At 49.6% G+C, this 17,230-nt stretch overlaps 1 protein-coding gene across 2 annotated transcripts in view; it reads left to right on the top strand.

Moving 5' to 3' along the window:
• RTKN (rhotekin) overlaps positions 1-17,230 on the top strand; it is a 155,132-nt gene that overhangs the window by 120,502 nt on the left and 17,400 nt on the right. The gene's annotated exons all lie outside the window — the stretch shown is intronic.

Genomic DNA, 17,230 nt, shown 5'->3' with positions numbered 1-17,230 from the left:
CAGTCCAGGGTTTACTATGGCCTGACATTCCCATGGACCTCCCTAAGGGGCCCACACACATCAGTCCAGGGTTTACTATGGTCTGACATTCCCATGGACCTTCCTAAGGGGCCCACACACATCAATCCAGGGTTTATTATGGTCTGACATTCCCTTGGACCTTCCTAAGGGGTCCACACACATCAATCCAGGGTTTACTATGGTCTGACATTCCCATGGACCTTCCTAAGGGGCCCACACACATCAGTCCAGGGTTTACTATGGCCTGACATTCCCATGGACCTTCCTAAGGGGCCCACACACATCAGTCCAGGGTTTATTATGGTCTGACATTCCCATGGACCTCCCTAAGGGGCCCACACACATCAGTCCAGGGTTTACTATGGCCTGACATTCCCATGGACCTCCCTAAGGGGCCCACACACATCAGTCCAGGGTTTATTATGGTCTGACATTCCCATGGACCTCCCTAAGGGGCCCACACACATCAATCCAGGGTTTACTATGGCCTGACATTCCCATGGACCTCCCTAAGGGGCCCACACACATCAGTCCAGGGTTTACTATGGCCTGACATTCCCATGGACCTCCCTAAGGGGCCCACACACATCAGTCCAGGGTTTACTATGGTCTGACATTCCCTTGGACCTTCCTAAGGGGTCCACACACATCAATCCAGGGTTTACTATGGTCTGACATTCCCATGGACCTTCCTAAGGGGCCCACCCACATCAATCCAGGGTTTACTATGGTCTGACATTCCCATGGACCTTCCTAAGGGGCCCACACACATCAGTCCAGGGTTTACTATGGTCTGACATTCCCATGGACCTTCCTAAGGGGCCCACACACATCAATCCAGGGTTTACTATGGTCTGACATTCCCTTGGACCTTCCTAAGGGGCCCACACACATCAATCCAGGGTTTACTATGGCCTGACATTCCCATGGACCTCCCTAAGGGGCCCACACACATCAGTCCAGGGTTTACTATGGTCTGACATTCCCATGGACCTTCCTAAGGGGCTCACACACATCAGTCCAGGGTTTACTATGGTCTGACATTCCCATGGACCTTCCTAAGGGGCCCACACACATCAATCCAGGGTTTGTTATGGTCTGACATTCCCATGGACCTTCCTAAGGGGCCCACACACATCAGTCCAGGGTTTATTATGGTCTGACATTCCCATGGACCTTCCTAAGGGGCCCACACACATCAGTCCAGGGTTTATTATGGTCTGACATTCCCATGGACCTTCCTAAGGGGCCCACACACATCAATCCAGGGTTTACTATGGTCTGACATTCCCATGGACCTTCCTAAGGGGCCCACACACATCAGTCCAGGGTTTATTATGGTCTGACATTCCCATGGACCTTCCTAAGGGGCCCACACACATCAATCCAGGGTTTACTATGGTCTGACATTCCCATGGACCTTCCTAAGGGGCCCACACACATCAATCCAGGGTTTATCATGGTCTGACATTCCCATGGACCTTCCTAAGGGGCCCACACACATCAATCCAGGGTTTATTATGGTCTGACATTCCCATGGACCTTCCTAAGGGGCCCACACACATCAGTCCAGGGTTTACTATGGTCCGACATTCCCATGGAGCTTCCTAAGGGGCCCACTCACATCAATCCAGGGTTTACTATGGTCTGACATTCCCATGGACCTTCCTAAGGGGCCCACACACATCAATCCAGGGTTTATTATGGTCTGACATTCCCATGGACCTTCCTAAGGGGCCCACACACATCAGTCCAGGGTTTACTATGGTCTGACATTCCCATGGACCTTCCTAAGGGGCCCACACACATCAGTCCAGGGTTTACTATGGTCCGACATTCCCATGGACCTTCCTAAGGGGCCCACACACATCAGTCCAGGGTTTACTATGGTCTGACATTCCCATGGACCTTCCTAAGGGCCCCACACACATCAATCCAGGGTTTATTATGGTCTGACATTCTCATGGACCTTCCTAAGGGGCCCACACACATCAATCCAGGGTTTATTATGGTCTGACATTCCCATGGACCTTCCTAAGGGGCCCACACACATCAGTCCAGGGTTTATTATGGTCTGACATTCCCATGGACCTTCCTAAGGGGCCCACACACATCAGTCCAGGGTTTACTATGGTCCGACATTCCCATGGACCTTCCTAAGGGGCCCACACACATCAGTCCAGGGTTTACTATGGTCTGACATTCCCATGGACCTTCCTAAGGGCCCCACACACATCAATCCAGGGTTTACTATGGTCTGACATTCCCATGGAGCTTCCTAAGGGGCCCACACACATCAGTCCAGGGTTTATTATGGTCTGACATTCTCATGGACCTTCCTAAGGGGCCCACACACATCAGTCCAGGGTTTATTATGGTCTGACATTCCCATGGACCTTCCTAAGGGGCCCACACACATCAGTCCAGGGTTTACTATGGTCTGACATTCCCATGGACCTTCCTAAGGAGCCCACACACATCAATCCAGGGTTTACTATGGTCTGACATTCCCATGGACCTTCCTAAGGGGCCCACACACATCAATCCAGGGTTTATTATGGTCTGACATTCCCATGGACCTTCCTAAGGGGCCCACACACATCAGTCCAGGGTTTACTATGGTCTGACATTCCCATGGACCTTCCTAAGGGGCCCACACACATCAGTCCAGGGTTTACTATGGTCTGACATTCCCATGGACCTTCCTAAGGGGCCCACACACATCAGTCCAGGGTTTACTATGGTCTGACATTCCCATGGACCTTCCTAAGGGGCCCACACACATCAGTCCAGGGTTTACTATGGTCTGACATTCCCATGGACCTTCCTAAGGGGCCCACACACATCAGTCCAGGGTTTATTATGGTCTGACATTCCCATGGACCTTCCTAAGGGGCCCACACACATCAGTCCAGGGTTTACTATGGTCTGACATTCCCATGGACCTTCCTAAGGGCCCCACACACATCAATCCAGGGTTTATTATGGTCTGACATTCTCATGGACCTTCCTAAGGGGCCCACACACATCAGTCCAGGGTTTATTATGGTCTGACATTCCCATGGACCTTCCTAAGGGGCCCACACACATCAGTCCAGGGTTTATTATGGTCTGACATTCCCATGGACCTTCCTAAGGGGCCCACACACATCAGTCCAGGGTTTATTATGGTCTGACATTCCCATGGACCTTCCTAAGGGGCCCACACACATCAATCCAGGGTTTATTATGGTCTGACATTCCCATGGACCTTCCTAAGGGGCCCACACACATCAGTCCAGGGTTTACTATGGTCTGACATTCCCATGGACCTTCCTAAGGGCCCCACACACATCAATCCAGGGTTTATTATGGTCTGACATTCTCATGGACCTTCCTAAGGGGCCCACACACATCAGTCCAGGGTTTATTATGGTCTGACATTCCCATGGACCTTCCTAAGGGGCCCACACACATCAGTCCAGGGTTTACTATGGTCTGACATTCCCATGGACCTTCCTAAGGGGCCCACACACATCAATCCAGGGTTTATTATGGTCTGACATTCTCATGGACCTTCCTAAGGGGCCCACACACATCAGTCCAGGGTTTATTATGGTCTGACATTCCCATGGACCTTCCTAAGGGGCCCACACACATCAGTCCAGGGTTTACTATGGTCTGACATTCCCATGGACCTTCCTAAGGGGCCCACACACATCAGTCCAGGGTTTATTATGGTCTGACATTCCCATGGACCTTCCTAAGGGGCCCACACACATCAATCCAGGGTTTATTATGGTCTGACATTCTCATGGACCTTCCTAAGGGGCCCACACACATCAGTCTAGGGTTTACTATGGTCTGACATTCCCATGGACCTTCCTAAGGGGCCCACACATCAGTCCAGGGTTTGTTATGGTCTGACATTCCCATGGACCTTCCTAAGGGGCCCACACACATCAATCCAGGGTTTACTATGGTCTGACATTCCCATGGACCTTCCTAAGGGGCCCACACACATCAATCCAGGGTTTACTATGGTCTGACATTCCCATGGACCTTCCTAAGGGGCCCAAACACATCAGTCCAGGGTTTGTTATGGTCTGACATTCCCATGGACCTTCCTAAGGGGCCCACACACATCAGTCCAGGGTTTACTATGGTCTGACATTCCCATGGACCTTCCTAAGGGGCCCACACACATCAGTCCAGGGTTTATCATGGTCTGACATTCCCATGGACCTTCCTAAGGGGCCCAAACACATCAGTCAATGGTTTATCATGGTCTGACATTCCCATGGACCTTCCTAAGGGGCCCACACACATCAATCCAGGGTTTACTATGGTCTGACATTCCCATTGACCTTCCTAAGGGGCCCACACACATCAGTCCAGGGTTTGTTATGGTCTGACATTCCCATGGAGCTTCCTAAGGGGCCCACACACATCAGTCCAGGGTTTACTATGGTCTGACATTCCCATGGAGCTTCCTAAGGGGCCCACACACATCAGTCCAGGGTTTACTATGGTCTGACATTCCCATGGACCTTCCTAAGGGGCCCACACACATCAATCCAGGGTTTACTATGGTCTGACATTCCCATGGACCTTCCTAAGGGGCCCACACACATCAATCCAGGGTTTATTATGGTCGGACATTCCCATGGACCTTCCTAAGGGGCCCACACACATCAATCCAGGGTTTACTATGGTCTGACATTCCCATGGACCTTCCTAAGGGGCCCACACACATCAGTTCAGGGTTTATTATGGTCTGACATTCCCATGGACCTTCCTAAGGGGCCCACACACATCAATCCAGGGTTTACTATGGTCTGACATTCCCATGGACCTTCCTAAGGGGCCCACACACATCAGTCCAGGGTTTACTATGGTCTGACATTCCCTTGGACCTTCCTAAGGGGTCCACACACATCAATCCAGGGTTTACTATGGTCTGACATTCCCATGGACCTTCCTAAGGGGCCCACCCACATCAATCCAGGGTTTACTATGGTCTGACATTCCCATGGACCTTCCTAAGGGGCCCACACACATCAGTCCAGGGTTTACTATGGTCTGACATTCCCATGGTCCTTCCTAAGGGGCCCACACACATCAATCCAGGGTTTACTATGGTCTGACATTCCCTTGGACCTTCCTAAGGGGCCCACACACATCAATCCAGGGTTTACTATGGCCTGACATTCCCATGGACCTCCCTAAGGGGCCCACACACATCAGTCCAGGGTTTACTATGGTCTGACATTCCCATGGACCTTCCTAAGGGGCTCACACACATCAGTCCAGGGTTTACTATGGTCTGACATTCCCATGGACCTTCCTAAGGGGCCCACACACATCAGTCCAGGGTTTATTATGGTCTGACATTCCCATGGACCTTCCTAAGGGGCCCACACACATCAGTCCAGGGTTTATTATGGTCTGACATTCCCATGGACCTTCCTAAGGGGCCCACACACATCAATCCAGGGTTTACTATGGTCTGACATTCCCATGGACCTTCCTAAGGGGCCCACACACATCAGTCCAGGGTTTATTATGGTCTGACATTCCCATGGACCTTCCTAAGGGGCCCACACACATCAGTCCAGGGTTTACTATGGTCTGACATTCCCATGGACCTTCCTAAGGGCCCCACACACATCAATCCAGGGTTTATTATGGTCTGACATTCTCATGGACCTTCCTAAGGGGCCCACACACATCAATCCAGGGTTTATTATGGTCTGACATTCCCATGGACCTTCCTAAGGGGCCCACACACATCAGTCCAGGGTTTATTATGGTCTGACATTCCCATGGACCTTCCTAAGGGGCCCACACACATCAGTCCAGGGTTTACTATGGTCCGACATTCCCATGGACCTTCCTAAGGGGCCCACACACATCAGTCCAGGGTTTACTATGGTCTGACATTCCCATGGACCTTCCTAAGGGCCCCACACACATCAATCCAGGGTTTATTATGGTCTGACATTCCCATGGACCTTCCTAAGGGGCCCACACACATCAGTCCAGGGTTTATTATGGTCTGACATTCCCATGGACCTTCCTAAGGGGCCCACACACATCAGTCCAGGGTTTATTATGGTCTGACATTCCCATGGACCTTCCTAAGGGGCCCACACACATCAGTCCAGGGTTTATTATGGTCTGACATTCCCATGGACCTTCCTAAGGGGCCCACACACATCAGTCCAGGGTTTACTATGGTCTGACATTCCCATGGACCTTCCTAAGGAGCCCACACACATCAATCCAGGGTTTACTATGGTCTGACATTCCCATGGACCTTCCTAAGGGGCCCACACACATCAATCCAGGGTTTATTATGGTCTGACATTCTCATGGAGCTTCCTAAGGGGCCCACACACATCAGTCCAGGGTTTACTATGGTCTGACATTCCCATGGACCTTCCTAAGGGGCCCACACACATCAGTCCAGGGTTTACTATGGTCTGACATTCCCATGGACCTTCCTAAGGGGCCCACACACATCAGTCCAGGGTTTACTATGGTCTGACATTCCCATGGACCTTCCTAAGGGGCCCACACACATCAGTCCAGGGTTTATTATGGTCTGACATTCCCATGGACCTTCCTAAGGGGCCCACACACATCAGTCCAGGGTTTACTATGGTCTGACATTCCCATGGACCTTCCTAAGGGCCCCACACACATCAATCCAGGGTTTATTATGGTCTGACATTCTCATGGACCTTCCTAAGGGGCCCACACACATCAGTCCAGGGTTTATTATGGTCTGACATTCCCATGGACCTTCCTAAGGGCCCCACACACATCAATCCAGGGTTTATTATGGTCTGACATTCTCATGGACCTTCCTAAGGGGCCCACACACATCAGTCTAGGGTTTACTATGGTCTGACATTCCCATGGACCTTCCTAAGGGGCCCACACACATCAGTCCAGGGTTTGTTATGGTCTGACATTCCCATGGACCTTCCTAAGGGGCCCACACACATCAATCCAGGGTTTACTATGGTCTGACATTCCCATGGACCTTCCTAAGGGGCCCACACACATCAATCCAGGGTTTACTATGGTCTGACATTCCCATGGACCTTCCTAAGGGGCCCAAACACATCAGTCCAGGGTTTGTTATGGTCTGACATTCCCATGGACCTTCCTAAGGGGCCCACACACATCAGTCCAGGGTTTACTATGGTCTGACATTCCCATGGACCTTCCTAAGGGGCCCACACACATCAGTCCAGGGTTTATCATGGTCTGACATTCCCATGGACCTTCCTAAGGGGCCCAAACACATCAGTCAATGGTTTATCATGGTCTGACATTCCCATGGACCTTCCTAAGGGGCCCACACACATCAATCCAGGGTTTACTATGGTCTGACATTCCCATTGACCTTCCTAAGGGGCCCACACACATCAGTCCAGGGTTTACTATGGTCCGACATTCCCATGGAGCTTCCTAAGGGGCCCACACACATCAGTCCAGGGTTTGTTATGGTCTGACATTCCCATGGAGCTTCCTAAGGGGCCCACACACATCAGTCCAGGGTTTACTATGGTCTGACATTCCCATGGAGCTTCCTAAGGGGCCCACACACATCAATCCAGGGTTTACTATGGTCTGACATTCTCATGGAGCTTCCTAAGGGGCCCACACACATCAATCCAGGGTTTATCATGGTCTGACATTCCCATGGACCTTCCTAAGGGGCCCACACACATCAATCCAGGGTTTATTATGGTCTGACATTCCCATGGACCTTCCTAAGGGGCCCACACACATCAGTCCAGGGTTTACTATGGTCCGACATTCCCATGGAGCTTCCTAAGGGGCCCACTCACATCAATCCAGGGTTTACTATGGCCTGACATTCCCATGGACCTTCCTAAGGGGCCCACACACATCAGTCCAGGGTTTACTATGGTCTGACATTCCCATGGACCTTCCTAAGGGGCCCACACACATCAGTCCAGGGTTTACTATGGTCCGACATTCCCATGGACCTTCCTAAGGGGCCCACACACATCAGTCCAGGGTTTACTATGGTCTGACATTCCCATGGACCTTCCTAAGGGCCCCACACACATCAATCCAGGGTTTATTATGGTCTGACATTCTCATGGACCTTCCTAAGGGGCCCACACACATCAGTCCAGGGTTTATTATGGTCTGACATTCCCATGGACCTTCCTAAGGGGCCCACACACATCAGTCCAGGGTTTATTATGGTCTGACATTCCCATGGACCTTCCTAAGGGGCCCACACACATCAGTCCAGGGTTTATTATGGTCTGACATTCCCATGGACCTTCCTAAGGGGCCCACACACATCAGTCCAGGGTTTACTATGGTCTGACATTCCCATGGACCTTCCTAAGGAGCCCACACACATCAATCCAGGGTTTATTATGGTCTGACATTCTCATGGAGCTTCCTAAGGGGCCCACACACATCAGTCCAGGGTTTACTATGGTCTGACATTCCCATGGACCTTCCTAAGGGGCCCACACACATCAATCCAGGGTTTATTATGGTCTGACATTCTCATGGAGCTTCCTAAGGGGCCCACACACATCAGTCCAGGGTTTACTATGGTCTGACATTCCCATGGACCTTCCTAAGGGGCCCACACACATCAGTCCAGGGTTTACTATGGTCTGACATTCCCATGGACCTTCCTAAGGGGCCCACACACATCAGTCCAGGGTTTACTATGGTCTGACATTCCCATGGACCTTCCTAAGGGGCCCACACACATCAGTCCAGGGTTTATTATGGTCTGACATTCCCATGGACCTTCCTAAGGGGCCCACACACATCAGTCCAGGGTTTATTATGGTCTGACATTCCCATGGACCTTCCTAAGGGGCCCACACACATCAGTCCAGGGTTTACTATGGTCTGACATTCCCATGGACCTTCCTAAGGGCCCCACACACATCAATCCAGGGTTTATTATGGTCTGACATTCTCATGGACCTTCCTAAGGGGCCCACACACATCAGTCCAGGGTTTATTATGGTCTGACATTCCCATGGACCTTCCTAAGGGGCCCACACACATCAATCCAGGGTTTATTATGGTCTGACATTCCCATGGACCTCCCTAAGGGGCCCACACACATCAGTCCAGGGTTTACTATGGTCTGACATTCCCATGGACCTTCCTAAGGGCCCCACACACATCAATCCAGGGTTTATTATGGTCTGACATTCTCATGGACCTTCCTAAGGGGCCCACACACATCAGTCCAGGGTTTATTATGGTCTGACATTCCCATGGACCTTCCTAAGGGGCCCACACACATCAGTCCAGGGTTTACTATGGTCTGACATTCCCATGGACCTTCCTAAGGGGCCCACACACATCAATCCAGGGTTTATTATGGTCTGACATTCCCATGGACCTTCCTAAGGGGCCCACACACATCAATCCAGGGTTTACTATGGTCTGACATTCTCATGGAGCTTCCTAAGGGGCCCACACACATCAATCCAGGGTTTATCATGGTCTGACATTCCCATGGACCTTCCTAAGGGGCCCACACACATCAATCCAGGGTTTATTATGGTCTGACATTCCCATGGACCTTCCTAAGGGGCCCACACACATCAGTCCAGGGTTTACTATGGTCCGACATTCCCATGGAGCTTCCTAAGGGGCCCACTCACATCAATCCAGGGTTTACTATGGCCTGACATTCCCATGGACCTTCCTAAGGGGCCCACACACATCAGTCCAGGGTTTACTATGGTCTGACATTCCCATGGACCTTCCTAAGGGGCCCACACACATCAGTCCAGGGTTTACTATGGTCCGACATTCCCATGGACCTTCCTAAGGGGCCCACACACATCAGTCCAGGGTTTACTATGGTCTGACATTCCCATGGACCTTCCTAAGGGCCCCACACACATCAATCCAGGGTTTATTATGGTCTGACATTCTCATGGACCTTCCTAAGGGGCCCACACACATCAGTCCAGGGTTTATTATGGTCTGACATTCCCATGGACCTTCCTAAGGGGCCCACACACATCAGTCCAGGGTTTATTATGGTCTGACATTCCCATGGACCTTCCTAAGGGGCCCACACACATCAGTCCAGGGTTTATTATGGTCTGACATTCCCATGGACCTTCCTAAGGGGCCCACACACATCAGTCCAGGGTTTACTATGGTCTGACATTCCCATGGACCTTCCTAAGGAGCCCACACACATCAATCCAGGGTTTATTATGGTCTGACATTCTCATGGAGCTTCCTAAGGGGCCCACACACATCAGTCCAGGGTTTACTATGGTCTGACATTCCCATGGACCTTCCTAAGGGGCCCACACACATCAATCCAGGGTTTATTATGGTCTGACATTCTCATGGAGCTTCCTAAGGGGCCCACACACATCAGTCCAGGGTTTACTATGGTCTGACATTCCCATGGACCTTCCTAAGGGGCCCACACACATCAGTCCAGGGTTTACTATGGTCTGACATTCCCATGGACCTTCCTAAGGGGCCCACACACATCAGTCCAGGGTTTACTATGGTCTGACATTCCCATGGACCTTCCTAAGGGGCCCACACACATCAGTCCAGGGTTTATTATGGTCTGACATTCCCATGGACCTTCCTAAGGGGCCCACACACATCAGTCCAGGGTTTATTATGGTCTGACATTCCCATGGACCTTCCTAAGGGGCCCACACACATCAGTCCAGGGTTTACTATGGTCTGACATTCCCATGGACCTTCCTAAGGGCCCCACACACATCAATCCAGGGTTTATTATGGTCTGACATTCTCATGGACCTTCCTAAGGGGCCCACACACATCAGTCCAGGGTTTATTATGGTCTGACATTCCCATGGACCTTCCTAAGGGGCCCACACACATCAATCCAGGGTTTATTATGGTCTGACATTCCCATGGACCTCCCTAAGGGGCCCACACACATCAGTCCAGGGTTTACTATGGTCTGACATTCCCATGGACCTTCCTAAGGGCCCCACACACATCAATCCAGGGTTTATTATGGTCTGACATTCTCATGGACCTTCCTAAGGGGCCCACACACATCAGTCCAGGGTTTATTATGGTCTGACATTCCCATGGACCTTCCTAAGGGGCCCACACACATCAGTCCAGGGTTTACTATGGTCTGACATTCCCATGGACCTTCCTAAGGGGCCCACACACATCAATCCAGGGTTTATTATGGTCTGACATTCTCATGGACCTTCCTAAGGGGCCCACACACATCAGTCCAGGGTTTATTATGGTCTGACATTCCCATGGACCTTCCTAAGGGGCCCACACACATCAGTCCAGGGTTTACTATGGTCTGACATTCCCATGGACCTTCCTAAGGGGCCCACACACATCAGTCCAGGGTTTACTATGGTCTGACATTCCCATGGACCTTCCTAAGGGCCCCACACACATCAATCCAGGGTTTATTATGGTCTGACATTCTCATGGACCTTCCTAAGGGGCCCACACACATCAGTCTAGGGTTTACTATGGTCTGACATTCCCATGGACCTTCCTAAGGGGCCCACACACATCAGTCCAGGGTTTGTTATGGTCTGACATTCCCATGGACCTTCCTAAGGGGCCCACACACATCAATCCAGGGTTTACTATGGTCTGACATTCCCATGGACCTTCCTAAGGGGCCCACACACATCAATCCAGGGTTTACTATGGTCTGACATTCCCATGGACCTTCCTAAGGGGCCCACACACATCAGTCCAGGGTTTACTATGGTCTGACATTCCCATGGACCTTCCTAAGGGGCCCACACACATCAGTCCAGGGTTTATCATGGTCTGACATTCCCATGGACCTTCCTAAGGGGCCCAAACACATCAGTCAATGGTTTATCATGGTCTGACATTCCCATGGACCTTCCTAAGGGGCCCACACACATCAATCCAGGGTTTACTATGGTCTGACATTCCCATTGACCTTCCTAAGGGGCCCACACACATCAGTCCAGGGTTTGTTATGGTCTGACATTCCCATGGAGCTTCCTAAGGGGCCCACACACATCAGTCCAGGGTTTACTATGGTCTGACATTCCCATGGAGCTTCCTAAGGGGCCCACACACATCAGTCCAGGGTTTATTATGGTCGGACATTCTCATGGACCTTCCTAAGGGGCCCACACACATCAGTCCAGGGTTTATTATGGTCTGACATTCCCATGGACCTTCCTAAGGGGCCCACACACATCAGTCCAGGGTTTATTATGGTCTGACATTCCCATGGACCTTCCTAAGGGGCCCACACACATCAATCCAGGGTTTATTATGCCCATACAGTACAAACAAATAAAGTCCAAAAAAGGTGAATATCATAAAGTCCAAAAAGAGAAAATAGTAAATTCTGGAATCCTTGTCAGTACATCTGCACCATCCGTCACCAAGAGTGACATCCTATCTGGAGTACCACCACCTGTGCTCGGACAGAACGCCGGCTTACCAGCTCAGTGGGACTTCCTATCACGGAAAGGTTAAGAACACTGGTGGCTATACACCCAGCCAGGGCCTTATGATGCCGCTTAAATAAAATCTCCTCAGAGCTAGAGGTGAAGACCATCCAGACGAAGCTTCCATGGATCAGTCCTCGGAAACTTAATAAAACTCCACATAGTGTAAAATCTTAAGATAAGTTTATTAATATAAAGTATGGTTGAACTTACATCAAGGCAATGTAAAAACGCCTTAGTATCACTCTCGCTGGCCAGCGATACACAAGCAGCCCGCACTTTCAGGTATTGAAGAATGTGATGACGTCAGCGCGTCGCTCTGCCCTTATGCGTTTCCTTATACGATGACGGCGTCCTAGGACGAAATGCTTAGGGCGGAGCGACATGCTCACGTTCTTCGATACCCAGAAGTACGGGCTGCTTGTGTCGGCGAGAGTGATACTAAGGGTTTTTATTGTACTTCCTAGGGGCCCACACATATCAGTCCAAGGTTTATATGGTCTGACATTCTCCTTGTCTTCCTAAGGGGCCCACACACATCAGTCCAGGGTTTAGGTAGTCTGACATTCTGATCGACGTGGGATGTCTTATTATGAGATGTCTTTATATGGAAGGTCTTGTTATGGGAGGTCTTGTTATGGGAGGTCTTGTTATGGGAGGTTTTGTTATAGGAGGTCTTATTCTAGGAAATCTTGGTATTGGAGGTCTTATTATGGGATTTCTTGTTATGGTTGGGGGTCTTGTTATGGGAGGTCTTGTTATGGGAGGTCTTGTTATGGGAGGTCATGTTATGGGAGGTCTTGTTATGGGAGGTCTTGTTATAGGAGGTCATGTTATAGGAGGTCTTGTTATGGGAGGTCTTGTTATAGGAGGTCTTGTTATGGGAGGTCATGTTATGGGAGGTCTTGTTATGGGAGGTCTTGTTATGGGAGGTCTTGTTATAGGAGGTCTTGTTATAGGAGGTCTTGTTATAGGAGGTCTTGTTATGGGAGGTCATGTTATGGGAGGTCTTGTTATGGGATGTCTTGTTATGGGAGGTCTTGTTATGAGAGGTCATGTTACGGGATGTCTTGTTATGGGATGTCTTGTTATGGGAGGTCTTGTTATGGGAGGTCTTGTTATGGGATGTCTTGTTATGGGAGGTCATGTTATGGGAGGTCTTGTTATGGGAGGTCATGTTATGGGAGGTCTTGTTATGGGATGTCTTGTTATGGGAGGTCATGTTATGGGAGGTCTTTTTATGGGAGGTCATGTTACGGGAGGTCTTGTTATGGGAGGTCATGTTATGGGAGGTCTTGTTATGGGAGGTCATGTTATGGGAGGTCTTATTATGGGAGGTCTTATTCTCGAACTCTTGGCATTGGCGGTCTTATTATGGGATTTCTTGTTATGGTTGGGGGTCTTGTTATGGGAGGTCTTGTTATGGGAGGTCTTGTTATGGGAGGTCTTGTTATGGGAGGTCATGTTATGGGAGGTCTTGTTATGAGAGGTCATGTTATGGGAGGTCTTGTTATGGGAGGTCATGTTACGGGAGGTCTTGTTATGGGAGGTCATGTTATGGGAGGTCTTATTATGGGAGGTCTTATTCTCGAACTCTTGGCATTGGAGGTCTTATTATGGGATTTCTTGTTATGGTTGGGGGTCTTGTTATGGGAGGTCATGTTATGGGAGGTCATGTTATGGGAGGTCATGTTATGGGAGGTCATGTTATGGGAGGTCTTGTTATGGGAGGTCTTGTTATGGGAGGTCATGTTATGGGAGGTCTTATTCTCGAACTCTTGGCATTGGAGGTCTTATTATGGGATTTCTTGTTATGGTTGGGGGTCTTGTTGTTGGAGGTCATGTTATGGGAGGTCATGTTATGGGAGGTCTTATTCTGGGAACTCTTGGTATTGAAGGTCTTATTATTGGATTTCTTGTTATGGTTGGGGGTGTTGTTATAGAAGGTCTTATTACAGGGCGTCTTGTTATAGGAGGTCCCTTTTATGGGATGTCTTGTTATTGGAGGTTCTATTATGGGGGGGGTCTTGTTATGGGAGGGCTTATTATTATGGGAGGTCCTATTATAATGGGAGGTCTTATTATTATAGCATGTCCTGTTATGGGAGGTCCTATTATTATGGGAGGTCTTATTATTATAGGATGTCCTGTTATGGGAGGTCCTATTATTATGGGAGATCTTATTATGGAAGGTCTTATTATGGGTCACCATATGGTGCTTCCATGTCATCGGTGAAATCTGTAGAATGGTGTTGTTTTGGTGTCTTCTACCCCTCCACAGCGTCTCCTCCTGGTTCTTTCCCATCCTGATCCCAGGCCATAGGCTGCACCCGGCGGATTTCGCCCTCATATGGCATCTCTGTATATTATTTCACCAGTTTTTTCCTTTCAGTCGCTTTTTCCGCCTGTTCCCGGTATTACCTCTCCCCTTCTGCAATGAAAAGTCTGCCAGGCCTGGTTAGAGATGTTTGCTGGGATGGGAGGGGCTTAGTACAGATTGGTAATCCCTGTGACATATAAGACCTCTTTGTGTGTATATATATACATAGCTCCCAACTGTCCCAGATTTCAAGGGGCTGTCCTGGATTTCGGGGGGCTGTCCCGGATTTCAAGGGGCTGTCCCGGATTTCAAGGGGCTGTCCCGGATTTCGAGGGGCTGTCCCGGATTTCAAGGGGCTGTCCCGGATTTCGAGGGGCTGTCCCGGATTTCGAGGGGCTGTCCCGGATTTCGAGGGGCTGTCCTGGATTTTGAGGGACTGTCTCCCGGATTTGGAGCAATGTCCCTCTGTCCCTTATTCCTCCTCATTTGTCCCTCATGTTGGTCTGATCGCTATAGTTGTATATAAAATGCACTTTTTGTGTATCAAAAAGTGTTTCCCAGAGCTAAACCTTTCATCTGATTTCTAACTTGCTGCATTTGTAAATGTCAAAAGCCGATATAAAGGAATAAGTGGTAACAATTGAAACTTGTGGGTTTAAGGAATCTTTTTTTTTATAATTCCCCTTTAAGGGGGCGTGGCAGGGGGTGTGTCCTATGCCTACATACGTTTGCTAATAGGTGTCCCTCATTCCCATCTCAGAAAGTTGGGAGGTGTGTATATATATATATAAACATTAGCAGAGTGCAGAGCTCTCTGTCCTGGGAAATCACATGTACATTCCTTCTGTGAACATGGGGGCAAAAATTAAAATATTATTAGGATATTTTCTCTCCAGGTCGAATGTTATTCATAGAATCAATCAGGAATATCCTGCACTATGATCATCCGCTCCATCTAGTGGCCATAATGCTGTATTTTTCTGATACGTGCTATAAAGAGCATTCACCCCGGAGAGAGAAAACAGACTGATAACATTCGGTTTTGCCCCCATTCTTCCAGAACAAATGTACATGTCGTGTCACAGGATAGATAGCACTGCTAATGTTGAATAATGACATCCCTGATGCCCCGTACACACGAGAGGACTTATGTCCGACAGACTTCCAAAGGAGTTCCGACGGAGTTCTGACAGACTTTTCGGCCGAACGGACTTGGCCACACACGATCACATTAAACTCAGACGGATTCGAACGTGATGACGTACGACCCGACTCGAATAAGGAAGTTCATAGCCAGTAGCCAATAGCTGCCCTAGCGTCGGTTTTAGTCCGTCGGAGTAGCATACACACGAGCGGAGTTTTCGAAGGGGACCGGGTCCGGCGGAGTTCCTTCGGGAAAATTTGAAGCATGCTTCATTTCTAAAGTCCGTCAGACTTTGGCGAATCAAAAGTCCGTTGCAGCCCCACACACGATCGGATAGTCTGATGGACTCGGTCCTTCGGACTTTGGATGTTGAAAAGTCCGCTCGTGTGTACGGGGCATAATACTCTCCAACACTCTCTGGTCTGCTCCATGCACTCTAAGGCCGCGTACACACGCGGGGACTGTTCGCCCAACTTTGTCCGCTGAACTGTGTTTGGGCGGACAGTCCGCTCGTGTGTGGGCTTTCAGCGGACAGTTTCAGCGGACAGTCTGCTGAACAAGGTTTTTCGGAAATTCCGTAAAACTGTCCGCTGAAACTTTGTTTGAGCGAACAGTCCGCCCGTGTGTAGGCTTGTTCGTCAAACTAAGTTGCGCGCATACTCAGAAAGGATTTACACGCCGAAAGTTATAATGCAGTGTATAGGACGTCGTATTTTTCGTCCCGTCGTACGTGCCGTTCACGTCATCGCGCACGGTTTCAGCAAACTGTTCGTTCGTCGTGTGTGGCCATGTCCGTCCATGCTAATTTTGAGCGGACTGTTTGCCGAAACTGTTTGACGGACAAAGTTGGGCGAACAGTCCCCGCGTGTGTACGCGGCCTAATACTCTCCAACACTCTAATGTCCCCTCCATGCACTCTAATACTCTCCAACACTCTAATGTCCCCTCCATGCACTCTAATACTCTCCAACACTCTAATGTCCCCTCCATGCACTCTAATACTCTCCAACACTCTAATGTCCCCTCCATGCACTCTAATACTCTCCAACACTCTAATGTCTCCTCCATGCACTCTAATACTCTCCAACACTCTAATGTCTCCTCCATGCACTCTAATACTCTCCAACACTCTAATGTCTCCTCCATGCACTCTAATACTCTCCAACACTCTGATGTCCCCTCCATGCACTCTAATACTCTCCAACACTCTAATGTCCCCTCCATGCACTCTAATACTCTCCAACACTCTAA

Source organism: Lithobates pipiens, unplaced genomic scaffold (assembly GCF_037356315.1).
Source record: "Lithobates pipiens isolate NorthernLeopardFrog02 unplaced genomic scaffold, aLitPip1_a1.2 Scaffold_13, whole genome shotgun sequence".
Classification (NCBI taxonomy): Eukaryota; Metazoa; Chordata; class Amphibia; order Anura; family Ranidae; genus Lithobates; species Lithobates pipiens.
This window is presented reverse-complemented; position numbering and strand designations above follow the sequence as displayed.